A 14,933-nucleotide genomic window follows, 5' to 3' on the forward strand; every position below is an offset into this window, starting at 1 on the left:
ATTAAGAACAACATTTTGAGATTTTTTGCAAAGTTTTTTATAAATGGAATCAACTAAGGTGGGCGGATAGTCTCTATCAACAGCCACAGCTCTTATATAGTTAAGTTCCGCATTAAGAAGCTCAGGTGAAGAACAAATATTCATTGCACGATAAACATATGTGTTGAAAGCTGAATATTTTTGATTAGGAGGGTGAGACGATAATCTATGTGGGGGTAAGGAAACAGCAAAAGGTTTACGATAAACCGTAGTTTCAAAACCGGACTCAGTTCGAGAAACGAGAAAATCCAGAATACTGATGTAAGAAAAATGTAATACTGAAAATAGTTAATATGAAAAACTTTACTAATATTACTGCATTTGAAACCCCAAAAAGTAATCTGAGATAAGTTTTGAACCTATTTTGATTGTTGCTTGTTTGAAAAATCTCCTCATAGTCATGTATTTCTTAAGACAATTTTCTTTTATATTATGTTTCAAACATGTTCTCCCTGTTGTAGGAAAAATGTTCAGGTTCAAAATAGAACGATTTTTGGATAAATGGTCTTAAAAAAAAAATGGATTCCTTTTTCAAAACTAATATCATACCCTAGTTTCCTTATTTAATTTGATAGCCACCAGCTCATGATAAGTCTCCACATTCAGCATTGCATTGAAATTATATTTCTGTATGTGTGAATTCAATTTTAGTTATGTAACAAAAAAAAGCAAAACGTATTAAACTCAACCATTATACTGAACTGTTGGAAAAAAGCGTAATCGATTCTATAAACTGTTTCAATACACGAATTCTAAAGATCGTAACATTTTATAAAGTATAAAATGACGTTGGGTTCTTACTAGTCTTCAAACCTATTTTGCTTACTTCCTGTTTGTAAAAACTCTTCTTCACTCTCAGCACCATTAGTATCTTGATTGCTCCCCAGCTTAGAGCTAAGGGATTTTACTCATGTTTATTTTTAAATTTTGAAATTAATATAATTTTATACATTATTTCGGGAGCAAACAGTAAGAGGCAAAGAGTTCGAATCAGAAAACTCAAATAAAAAGTAATCTTTTTAAATAAATTCAGATAACATCAAAAGAAATCATTATGTCAGCGTATGCAATTAAGAATCTTAGTTTGAATTAACATATGGATCATAACACGTCAAATCGCCTAAATGAAATAGTAGACCATGCAGTCATGTCTACAATTTTGTCCGCTATTTTTTTACAAATAGATATCTATGAGAAAAGCATAAATTATTTTTTTTTTAGATTTTTTAATTAAAAATTACATTTCGGAGATTTTTTTAAAAAATTCAATTTTTGATCATTTTTCGGAGTCACCGTTTTGGCATAAATTAAAAAAATCTCTCTATTTTTTATTTTTCAAACAATTAAATTGAATTTGTTATCAATTTCAAGTTAATGCTTTTTTCTTTCAATGTGAACGACAAAAATATTTCTGTGTAAAGTTGGGTGTTGCCACTCTTTATCTAAAGTCAGTTTTTATGCTTTTTCAATTGGGAGATTAAATAAGTCATATCTCTGGAGTACCAACTATGATCTGCATCAAATATTTTTTGTACAATATATAAATCATTCTCTTGCTTTGTAGAAAAATAGAAGGGTGATTTTTGTTGTTTTGAAATAAAAAAATTAAAAAAATAAAATTTGTTTTGCATGCATAAAAAATGCATGCATAAAAATACATGAAAATACAAGTTTTATATTACTTTAAATCCCTTTTAAGCTTAAAAAAGGCAAAAAAACTTTTCAGAACAATTAATACTGGATTTCCAAAGTCGCTAAAAAGTTTTTCACATTGTATAAGAATTGTGCAAAAACCTCCGTTTGAGACTTCACCATAAACACTTTTGTTTGAAAGTGTACTAAATATTAAGGATAATAAATTGAAAAATAGTGTAAAAAATATTTCTAATGACAATATTTTGCAGTTTTTTCATTGAATAAACAAGCAGATTGAATAAAAAAAAATGTATGTAAAAGCTAAAAACGAACAACAAGACTATCATAAGTTAAAAAAAAAAAAAAACACTTAATAACTATAATATTAGAACATACCATTAAAAATTTGAAAAGACCCGCGGATAATCCAACAGCCAATATTAGGGAGTTTATTGCATTCATTAGTGATTTCCTTTTTTAAATGAGGATACATTTTTCCATTTTGGAATCAGCCTTTTACTGTTACGAAACTGACGTTCTGTCAAGTGATACTTTAAAGAAAAGACCATCTTTGCCTGAAGACATGTACGATAACATGCTTAACCATTGAGAGATAGATTTTTCCAAAATTTGAGTATGAAGTAGAAGGGAAGAAAAGCTCATCGTTAGAATATTAAAGACGCAACAATCATCTGTATACACACAAATTTAAACTTTGGATTGCTTGTTGAATATTAATATACATAATAGACAAAAGTTACTGCAAATATTATCAAAAAGCGTAATTCATTAGTAGATTTAAGTCGCATTCGACATTTGAAAATAATTTATGACTAAAAGGACAAGTTTGGGCTATTAAAAGAAAACGTAATTAAAGCAATCGCATTTGTTAAATTCTCTAGAAACAACTAAAGGACAATGGCTTATAGAAAATCAGTGAGAAATGATGATTGGAAAATCGATGACCGTATTTCATTTAGAAATGCCGAAAAAATATATCTTTTGCTTCTCCATTTCGATGTTTAGAATCGGTATAATCTTTAATTGAAAAAATAAGGAAACGAAAGAAGCTGGCCATCTGTAAGGAATCCGTATCCAATGTGTAACAGATAATGACTGATTTCCCCTGATACATTACTGCAAAGCAAAATACATGGAAGCTTAACAAATAGCTTTCTACTATTGACTGTGATTTGATGAAGATAAATGGATTTAAAGAAAGCACAATTCCATACTTGTGATGGGACTTGTAGTTTAATTATCAGTTTAAATATTGTAGATACTTTTCAGTTGCAATCAATGCCTCTGACATACATTTAAACAAACCGAAACATAAAAATTCGGTTGCAATAATAGGTTAAAAGTGTTACTCCGTCTTATCTATGCACAGTTAATTTTAATTATAAAAGTATATTACTAAAAACAAAAAAAAATGAAAAAATGCTTTCCGATATTGGTTTTTACTTTAATTTATTTACTGCAGACGGATTTCATCAAAAATTCAAAAAAAACAACATGTATTGCAATTCATTATTTTGTCTTTTCAATGTACTTTCTATCAAAAGAGCTCATAAAATAGGAAATAAAAGTTCCAACAAATTAAAAAATAAATAAATAAAACAGTCAAATAATTTATTTGGGCAATTTTTCTACCATTTGAAAAAAACCCATTAAATAGCATGAAAAGCTTTTGAAAATAAACAATGAACTAATTTAAACACTGCAGATCCATCAGACTTTTTCTAAAAACTCTCCAAAAATATTTCACATAATTAAACAACAATAAAAGTGCTATTGAAGTGTAAAATTAGAGCATGAGAAACAAACATGAGCACTACGAAAAATGATTACTTTCCATTTTCGTCAATTAAAAGTAAACAAGTTTCTAAGCTTCATTAAATCAATTTTAGTGTGGAAAAGAAACGCAAAAACCGAAGTACACAATATTGATGCAATATTTGTTATCAAAAGAGTCCACAGAAAAGTTTCCAAGGATGAACAACGTAATGTCGATGAATAATTATAATACAATCGCTACCACGCACTAAATACTGAGTACGTACGTAAAATACTGAAATTCAGGAGTCTGTTTAAGTAAATGATTTCTATGCCTACGCTTTCCCTTCCCGGTTTGAAATAAAAATATAAACCAAACTGCCACTTCCCTCTCTACCCCTATTCACCTCAATTTCTGTAATATTTTCAGCTCAATAATACTGTCTGTCGTTACAATTAATTTAATAGGTTAGGAAAAAATCGAAATATATTTTATACAAATCAGTTTTAATGCGTCAAAACGCATTTAGTTGTTTTATTGTACTACACGTTTTGATAGTTGAACTTAAGAAATCGTACCAAGCTTCAGGAAAAATATATTATATTGCTTATAAAGTTTATATATGGGTTTTTTAAGAATTGAAATATATTCAGTTATTAAATTGCAATCTATGTATTGATACTTATACCACATTTCAAAAATCGCACATAGCTTCAGGTGGGAAAAACTATATTCTACATAAAGTCGTTTTTTTTTTTTTTTAGCATTACACATTCAGTTATTAGGTTTCGATACATGTATTGCTAGTTTTACTACGTTTAGCAAATCGCGCAAAAATTAAAATAAATGCTTACATTAGAGCAATATTATTACAATGCTAATGATATAGGTAGAGATGTGATTGTTCTTAAGGGAAAAATTTATCTAGAGTCATTGGAAAGATTTTTAGAACTGGTACTCAAACTCGAATGTCATACCAATAATGTTTTGTTTATTCTCATTTTTGACATACAGTTCACTTTTTTTCTTCTTTTTAGTTTAGAATTTTTGCTAATAGTTAACCCTAATCATTAATCTCTCCTTCTCAGGGAGTCACCCCCTCAAAATTTTAAACCACTGGATTAAATGAGCTTCAAAATTTTTATATTATATATATTTATATATATATATATATTTCACAAAATGTTAAGATATATGTACAAAATTGAAACTATTTAGATTCCACCACAATAAAATAAAAATATTTAACGATGAATATGTATGTAAAAAATTAGATTTGCATAATTTTGAAAGTCATACAAAAATTTTTTTTCACAATTTCACAAAAAGCTGAAACCATTTTTTAAAAAAAGAGAAAAAAAACACGCATATATACCCTACACACACGCTCTTAACAATGAATACATATGCTGAATATTTTACTTGCATAATCCATTTAAGAGCACATTCAACAACATATTTTGCAAGCTACATACACTTCATCACAAAAATTTGAAAGAAAATGAGAAAAACAATATTATGCCGTTCCTGGTTCAACATCCATTGGAGGAAAAAAAAAAAGACTTTAAAATATTTCTATGTTCTTTTCCACGCATTCAAATAAAAATGAAAATTGTTGCAAATAAAAAAATGAATGATGAATTGCTACAAAATGAAAGATTACTTCATTTTCCAAAATTATTTAGATTGACTATTTTTCCCGTTCTGCTCTACTTGCTTATTCTTTATAGATTTTTTTTTCGATCGTTATCGGATGACATGCTGCATGACTCTGATGTCTGACTTCCTGGCCGGTAATTTGTCTTCGTAGCCTTCCGCTCAGGATGAGATAAAAGAAAAAAATATTTTTCCGTAAACAAGCAAATGTCTGGGGAAAATATATGCACAGACCAACACGCCACAAGAAAAAATTCTAAAAGGAAGATAATTTAATTTTTGGAATTTATTTTTAAAAATTCTGCATTTCCAACACCTACCAAATTTGTAGCTACTTTCTAACATAAAATAAAAACTCTAGACATTTAAAGTAGAAACAGAAATAGACATTGCAGCAATGATTCTCAACCTGGAGGGCACGAGGACACTAAAGAGAGGATGCGTTCATAACGAAGAAAACGTTGAAATATCGAGTAATTAACTGATTGGAGTTTATATACACATACGCACATTATGTGTATATATATATATATATATATATATATTATTTAATTTAAACTAATTGTGCAATAGCAATGTTAGTTTCAAAAAATAAATTTCTATGCTTCGTCGATAAAACATAAGTTGTTATGTTCATAAAAGCATTAAAATATGTGATCTGATAAATTTCCAGTCTTTCAACAAACACTTATAATGATACGGATTTTATCAATAAACACACTAACTGCGCGCCCGGTGTTGCACGGGTTACTTAAAAAATGAAAGCGATGTCCAATTGATGTTTTTGTGTTACTCTGACATCAGTTTCTAAAGCGCCAAGGAGTAAATAAATACGCGTAATGCAAGGTTTGCAAAACACCAGTAGAGCATAGTTTTGGCAAAAATCTCTTTGTCGTTAATCATAGTTATCAATGATACAAGTTACAAGTATTTTCAATTAGCACAAAAGATGAAAATATATGCATTATCAACTATAATCTGTGCTAACATTAAAATGAATTACATCTGATAGACTATATCTGAAATATGTATGTGCAATTAAAATCAGTTTTATACATAAAATGACACACACTTTTCGGTTGATTACGTGAAACTAAAGCACCAAGACTAAATAAATACCAATAAGCATTAATTTAATACCAAGTCATCAGATTCCAAATTAGCTTTAGTTATAATCCTTAAAAATCCTTTAGTTATAAAATAAACATAATAAGTCGCACATCCTTAATGTACCAAAATATGAGGCCGGTGAATGATAAACTTACACTACAATCAATAAACATAGCTAAATAAACAACTTTCATATGCTGAAAAGAGTTAAGAACGTTCAATGTAAAAAATTTAAAAAAAAGACAGTCGATAAAATAAAGGCTATGTCCGAATAGAGCAACCAATTTTAAACTAATTTAAAATGAAATTCTAGATGGAAACGTTGTTTTAAGTTTTGGACAGCAGCCCAAAAGATCTCTTTTAAAACAATTATTAGAATTTTACTTGCTCACCCATATGCAAAATGGCAACAGGAAAGAAAAAAAATCCTGAATAATGTTATGTTAATTAACGTTTTAATTAATGTATCCGCTAATTAAAGTCGCACAATTACTAGATTGGTTCTATTGTTTTCTTTGGAAAATTTCGAATTTATCGGTATCTCGTTTGACTCTCGATTCACAGCGGTTCTCGAAAAGATCGATCTTCAGACAGACAGACAGGCGGACGCGAACAGATTTTAATATTAAAGTGGATGGATGTATGCTTAAGCCATTTATCTAAAGAATTGAGTGAAACATATTAAACTGAAATATAACTTCTTTAAATTACAGAAATATTTATACATATCGTAATCTACTTTTTCAATTTAGCTCCATTTTATCCACAACACCAACACGATTTTCTTACCACAATCCGCAAAAATACGACCAACAGCACAATTTTCTGAAAGTATTAATAGCGATTTATTGAATTACATTTCCCTTTATGTCATTTTGTACTTTATTCAGTTAGATTTCGAAACCGTGAATAAGTCTATCGTATATTTATAACATCCGGGAAACGAAATAGAAAATGAGACCATTTTTCTCATTTAAATACCATTGATTTTTCAATCAGTATTTAAAAAAAAAATACTTTGCTGGCAAAAAATACTTAATGGTAGCAAAGAGAACCATGAAATATTCTATCATCACTTTGAGTAAAAGAAGGTGCTTTAAAAAGTATTTCCTGAAAGATTATATCACGTTTTGTATTAAAAACTACTCCAGTCTACGAAATTTAAAGAGAAGCGAAAAAAGGAAATGCAAATCTACTTATTTTATTTAGGTAGAAATATTTCTATTTTCTATTCATTACTTTTTTTTAAATATTTTTTTGATTAGATCATTCACTTAACTTAATTATTATAGCTTTTTTATTTTTAGAAATGTCTCAAAATAAAAATACTTTATATAACTGAAGAAGAGTTTATTTCCGCTTCAACCACACATTGTTCAGAACACAAAAATTATTTTCTCAGCAAAACCGAGTATTTGCTGTAAAATATCTTTAAACAAAATATTGAATTGAATAAAATAATTTTAACTTAATGTATTGGTCTCTGTTTTTCATTTGTTCAATTTCAGCGAAAAAATTCAATATGATAAAATTAAAAACTCAATTTAGTGTTAATTATTTCTTATTAACTTCGTTTACAAAATGCAACTTTTATATTATGTGACTTATACCAAAAATCTTCAGAAACATTTTCAATTATCCTACAAATAAACGGCATTTGCATCATCCAAAGATTATTTTTTTTAAAACTTATATTAAATTGTATTGAAATGCTAAAACTTTTAGAAACGACATAGCAAGTAATTTTAGAATTGTTTAATTTGGGTTTAATTTAATTTTTTTCAATGTATGACCATATAGTAGTAGTATTATTCTTACTATTATTTTTTTAGAGGCTGTCCATAAGTGACACCACGCGTTTTTTTCAACACTTTTATCGCCCTCCACCTTTTTTCAAAGTGTCACACTTTATCTTACATCCTCTCCCCTTTGTCACATGTCACGATCCATAATCATATTCCTACATAAAATGCCTAGTGTCACATGTCTTATCACTTCCTCCTTTCCCTTTATCACTAACTGTCACAATTTCACCAACACTCCTTCCATCTCAAAGCGGGACATCATTTACTTACAACCCTTTAAATAACAGAGTAATTACAACTATGTTACTTTTACTACTTACAAATAGCAAAGTTCATTTTTGAAACATTTACAATAAGATTATCATAAAAATGAAGCATTAACAGTATTTTTGGGATTATTTCATGCATTGTATAGAATTTTTGAAAAAAAAAATCTGGAAAGGATGAATACTAAAAAAAAAAAAAAACTGTGAGAATCTAGTGAAAGCAAGTGAGGAGAACCAAATTGTTTAGTTTCTTACAGAATAAAAAAACGTCCTACTATTTTTCATAAAGTCTTATCTCTGAAAGCTGATAAAATGTAATGGCAATACCTCACTTCTAATCATTTGACATTGCATCTGATCCTAAAGGCAGCTTCCTTTGGGGTGATATCTCAGTGACAGGTGTTGTTGGGGGGAAAAGTAGCTCCAGAATAAATACATAACGAATTAGAGCAACAATGTTGGTATAAAAATGGTTGATGCTGTTGCATTTTTTTTCTCTTTCAAAAGCGATAAGAAAGGTAAGTAATCATAGGGAGTAAGATAGGCAGAAGAAAGAAAGGGTATTTCCAGTAAACAGCTAAAAATGTATAAAGCCATAAAGAAGTTAATTTATTAGCCTAACATTCAAATAGAGCCAAACATTCATTCATAAGAAACGGATGCAGCTTCACTTAATATTTTTGATTTAAATGTAAACCCGTAACAAGGGAGGTGAAAAGTGGGACATTAAAGAGGAAGTAAGGTTTCCGATCCACGCTATTTTTTTTTTTAATAATAATAGTGAAAGTAAGACGTATTACTATTAATTCCCCAAAATGTTGTTTTAACTTTTATTTGCACAGGATTTTTTTTTCTTTGAATTTTCAATTAAAAAACTTACCTTTTTCGAGAACCTCATACTAGAGACTTTTTCTAGAAAGAAAAAAAACTGCAGAAAATTATTTATTTTCGTAATAAATATTAAATCTATAATTTATTAATGGTTTAATTTTAGTTACTCATTCCATACAGAAAATTATATGTACTAAAAAATTGAGTACATCGCATTACGGGAAAATGTTAGCTGCATCTTAACTATTAGTAATCCAGTCGCATTTTCTGCAACTTTCCAGATTGCTAAATTTTTGTTTAAAGTACTAAGCATGCTATAACGCATTTAGAGCTGTTCAAATATACCTACGTATAAAAACAATTCTGCTCATTATTTTTTTCAAATGCGATTGATTACAAAAACATAAAAGACTCAAATTCGTTATTCCAATATGTACTCTTCGTCAAACTTAGAGCTTTAGTTTGATCAGATAATTACTATTATGTTCCTATCACTATTTTTATATGCATAAGTGCAGTCTACTAATACTAAATATTTCCGTAATAACTCACTTAAGAACAGATAAATTACATCTGTCATTTTCAGCATTAAACCAGGGTTTGTTCTAAATTATATTGAAATCTAGTTCAAGTTTTCTATGTTTAACTGGCATTTCGAAATTAAATTACAAGGAAAATTTAAAACACCATGCAGGGCACAATCATTTACCTAGAAATGTTAACCTGAGAGAGATACCAAAAATGCATTAGAATTACTTCTTATATATATAATTTTAGGAAAAATACATTTTACGTTTAAAACTGAGAAAAATAATAAATAAACGTACGTTTGATGAGCCTGAAAACATTCTTCAATCAGGAAAAAAATGTTAAATGTTTCTAATGCTATGTGTTTTTTCCTACGTCTTTCAAGTTTCAGATTTCTAGAACGGTAAGTCAAAATTTTCCTACTTCTTTCTGTAGTATCCCTATTGTATCTTTACTAATTCTTTAAAGTATATAATATACCTGTATGCACTTATTATCCTGATTTTCAATAAAGATTTCAAACAGCTTAATATGTTCAAAATACTGAAACTTGTTACTGATTCATTACATGTGTATCAAGTGCGACGTAAGGCTTGTATCAGCTTTGTTATTAATCAATTGCATGTGTGTTTGTGAGTGCAAACGCGTATATGAGTGGGTGTGGTGTGTGTTTCGTTTCCATTTAAAATTTGTTGTTTCAAAAATTAAAATTTTATAATTTATAAATTCAAAATATCAGACACAGTCTAGTTTTTACGTTTATCAGCAATCATTGTATTTGGCGATACTGTTGCTTGTTTACATAAATGCGTTGAAAATTTAATCATTTTCAGATCACAGTAGTTTCTTCTAGGCTTGCAAATTACAAGTTTGCAGCACGGCAACTTCTCGGTGCTGCAATTATTTAAAACGGTTCTGACTTCGTTGCAAACACAAAGATTTATCCTTAAAGCATATCGACAGATGTTTAAATAGTTTAATTCATGTTATCAGAGCAAAAACCTTTCAGAACATTGAGCCACATAAATTATTTTATGAAACTAAAATTCAATACTTTTAATTGGGTAATTTATTTTGAACAGGAATCATACTAAATCGTTTTCATTGATTACCTTTTTAGGAAAATAATAAGAAAAATCATCCCTTCGAATTTAAAACATCGTGTCAGTAAGTGTTGCCATTGTTTCAAAAGTAATTCCACACAAAAGTCGATAATGGCTGGAGATAAAATACATACAGTAAGATTAGATAAATGTAAAAATTAGTTTCTTATTACTCAACGGATTTATTATTCTTTTTGGAATCGGTTCTTGATGAAAAACGATACTTAGTCATCAAGTTTTATAGTCAAATGTTTTATGCTCATTTAGTTAAACATTAAATTATTCTATGTTCCATATTACTAGTATTGACTAATTATTTAATGCACGAATTATCTTTGCGTAAAATCTCAGCAGTAATATTTAAAATCAGATTCAATGACTAGTACTTTTGCATAAGAAACAATAGAACACATATAACAGTTATTTGTAAAAAAAAACATTTTTTTTGCAATAATGTAAGTTTTATATGATAAAAGTTGATGTTCAGTGCTTGAAGTTTTTTTCCCTCCAAAGCTTCGATGTTTCTTTTTCATCAACGTAAACACTGCATGCACAGAATTCCAATAGTAGTCTAAAAAGGGAGAAAAAATAATATATTTGGAGACACAATATTTCTTGCATGATGCATAAGGAAATTTATATTAGAAGTTGTAAAAGTACTTATGCATATCTCGACCATATTTGTCACAAAGCTTCCACGAAAACCCACATAATATAAATTGCTTATTAATTCTGTTTAAAGCATCCAATTAAGGTAGCAAAAAGAGCCGTGCCAAAATAAAAAAAAATGGAGATAACTAGTGGAAATGGTAGGGGAACATCTCGTATGTTTTAGAGAGAAATCTGGTAATACTAGCTTCGTTGGATGTTGCTATACCGCATGATTAAGAAAATAATTTCACTGAAAGCCTACTTAGAATATGAAGTTTAAACACGTATTAGTTTTTTTACAAGTTCACTTACATCTCTGCTTCTCACCACCTCAATTGGAAAATAAATAATCGTTTCCAATAAAAAGTGCGGTTGTTTTAGAAAATGTGTAGTTATTTTCCACATCAATTAAAATATCGAAACAAGGCAGAAGTATGCATAAGTGTCTTTCTGAACTTATGAAACATCCACATGCTTTGACAATAAAAAATAATCCTGTTACTAACTTAATGGCTAGGATCAACAATAACAGCCCCACTGAAACGACCAATTCTCTTTCATTTTCTCATATTTAGCTACTTTTTTGCAACGGATATAAAAATCTATCAGTTACAGGCCCCATTTGGCGTTACAAACAAGACCATTATTCACTGGAGACGCATTTTAGAAATCCACGATCACGGTCCGCAGCACAGAATATCCATTAGATCTATTAATCGGAAAGGCTTTTAGTTAGATCAAAGTCGTGTTCGGGTTTTTAAAGAATGGATGAAATTCTCTATTTCGGATTCTCGCTTTTTGAAAGTAGGCTAATTAAGCTTAAACATTTCATTATGTATTTATTGGAATAATGATGTTCGTTTTCGATGCTGTGGTCGTGCTTTTAAATAAATGGTAAATGGGGATAATAAACAGTCAGAGTTAGCTATATTTTAGTATTTTCTTGAAATTGACACATGTTATGCACGTTCGGTCATTAATACTTGTATGTACGATTAACGACGTGGAACCATGCACGAACAAAAGATGCTTCATAGATTTAATGTTTATAAAAATTCGTCTTATTGCAGCTGTTAGAAATGTAAATGAGGGTAATATTACTATGCATTGCACATATTATGATTAATTCTTCTCTATAGGCGAATTCGTTAAAATTAAGTGCTAAAATTATATTTCAGAAGTAATTGCCTAAAGCTACAACTTATGGCCAGAAAAATAGTAAACTATTTTGGTTTTTAATCTTTGAATTCCACTACATTTTAGAGAAACATATACTCCAGACTGTCAACATCTTCCTTACCGAAAAAGGGTTGGGTTAAGTGCATTCAGATGAAGCCATTGCTCTTGGCGATACAAATTAAACAAGTTTACAATCTAACTATCAGTTGACACCCTGTTAGGTGCCACATTTGACTTCATATAGACAATTAGCTACACAAATTTAGTGCATGTCGCAATTTCACAGACGCCGAAGGAAGACAGAATAAGTCAAATCTCCCGAAGTATATGAGGCGTATAACATTCCACTGTTACTGATGTTAATGTCTTTTGAACTTGTGTAACAAGATTTAATGAGAAGGGGCATGGTGAGAAGGGTATTTTTATTTATCGAAATTATTTCCGTTGAAAAACCAAATCAGCACAAACGGTTTAAAACCTTTGCGACCTAAACTCATGAAGATATTGAAGTTCAAAGTGTTAGAGAATCGTGTTGAAGATGAAGTTGGAACGTACCGCCCTTTCAGAAAAAAAGCAGTGTATAGAATTAAAATATATATATATATATATATATAATTTTACTAAGCCTGAAAAATCAATGCGAATTTCATGCTATGATACGCAAAAACACTCTATAAGAGCTCGTACAAAAAAAAAAAAAAAAACGCTAAATGCACAATTAAAATTTCAATCCTTCGTTAATCGCTATATTTTCCTCAAAAGGTGTTAATAACTGAGTGTAAAATGGTGTAAGTTAGAAAACACTGGCTCTTCATGTCTCGCTATATATTTGTCGTATTAATGTTAAATGTTTTGTGTTGGAATTGTATTTCAATACAGCTTATTTTCCTGAAAATAAGTTACGAGACAAAGTTTCCGCATAAATAGATTATTTTTACTTAACTTCCTTTTGACTTGAAACGTTCAACATCTAAACTCTGCATCTTCTGTTGACCATTCTTTTTTTCATTTTTGCAATTGGAAGCATGCATCTATTACTCACATTAGCAAAAATAGAGGTCTTACAGGTTAAACGATATATATATATATATATATATATATATATATATATATATATATATATATATATATATATATATATATATATATATATATATATATATATATATATATATATATATATATATATATATATATATATATATATATATATATATATATATATATGACAAAATAATAGGAACACCCATTTAAAATTGAGTCTTTTTTAGATCGTCCAATAAACGACAGCCACGTGCTGCAAGAGTTTGCCACCTAGAGGCGGTAAGGAAGGTATCAGTCAAGCATTTGGCAGTGTGAGGGGTTCATGAAAATATTCTGCATTTAGCAAAGTCTTATTATATCCGATAACTCCGACCCGTAAAAAGGAAAGATAATTGGAGTTCGTCTCACTGGAGTGTAAGTGTCCAGAACAGCCAGTCTCGTGAGTGTTTCAAGGACCACTATATCAAGGAATATGACAGCAGGTAGAAATCTGGGTGAGGTGTCTTCCGTAAAACGTATCAATGGGCGAGAGTGGAGTTTTGCGGATCGGGATACACGAGTATTGCAGACGACTGTCTTCCCAAAAACTCAAAATTCATTGCCGCAGATAACGTCCGAAATGGATACCCATCGTCAGAGCCCCGCATTAATGGAAACTATTCAAAGGGAGTTGTATGCTGCATACATTCATGCGAGTGTAGCTATTCCAAAACCGTTAGTTTCGGCACAAAATGCTGTGAAGAGACTACAGTGGTGCAAAGACCCCATGAACTAGACACAACTGGAATGGGAAAAAGTCATGTGGTCTGATGAGTCATCATTTACTCTATTCGAGACCATCGGACGTGTATTCGTCTGGCGAAAACCGGCAAAAGCATATTATACTGACTGCTTGGTTCTTTCCATGAAGCATGGAGGGGGTTCTATGATGGTGTGAGGAGCAATATCTTCTCTTATATTGGACCTCTCGTTGTCCTGAAGGGGAGAATCACAAGTAAGTATTATCGAAATTTTCTCGCCAATCATCTTCACTTATATCTACCGACATTCTTTCCTCGAGAACGTCCGGTGTTCCAAGATGACAACGCCCCATTTACGCGCACCGTTGTGTTCAAACATGGTCACATGAGAATGATGATGAAGTGGAACATCTAACGTGATGTCCCCAGTCCCCTGATCTGAACACCGTTGAGTTTTTGTGAGCTTTTAGAGAACAACGTTTGTGCACGATTTCCTCCTACACGCGCTCTAATTAAACTCGTGGCGGACTTGCACGAGCAATGGGTGTGAATTCCAATGAACTATATTC

This window comes from Uloborus diversus, chromosome 7 (genome assembly GCF_026930045.1).
Source record: "Uloborus diversus isolate 005 chromosome 7, Udiv.v.3.1, whole genome shotgun sequence".
Taxonomy (NCBI): domain Eukaryota; kingdom Metazoa; phylum Arthropoda; class Arachnida; order Araneae; family Uloboridae; genus Uloborus; species Uloborus diversus.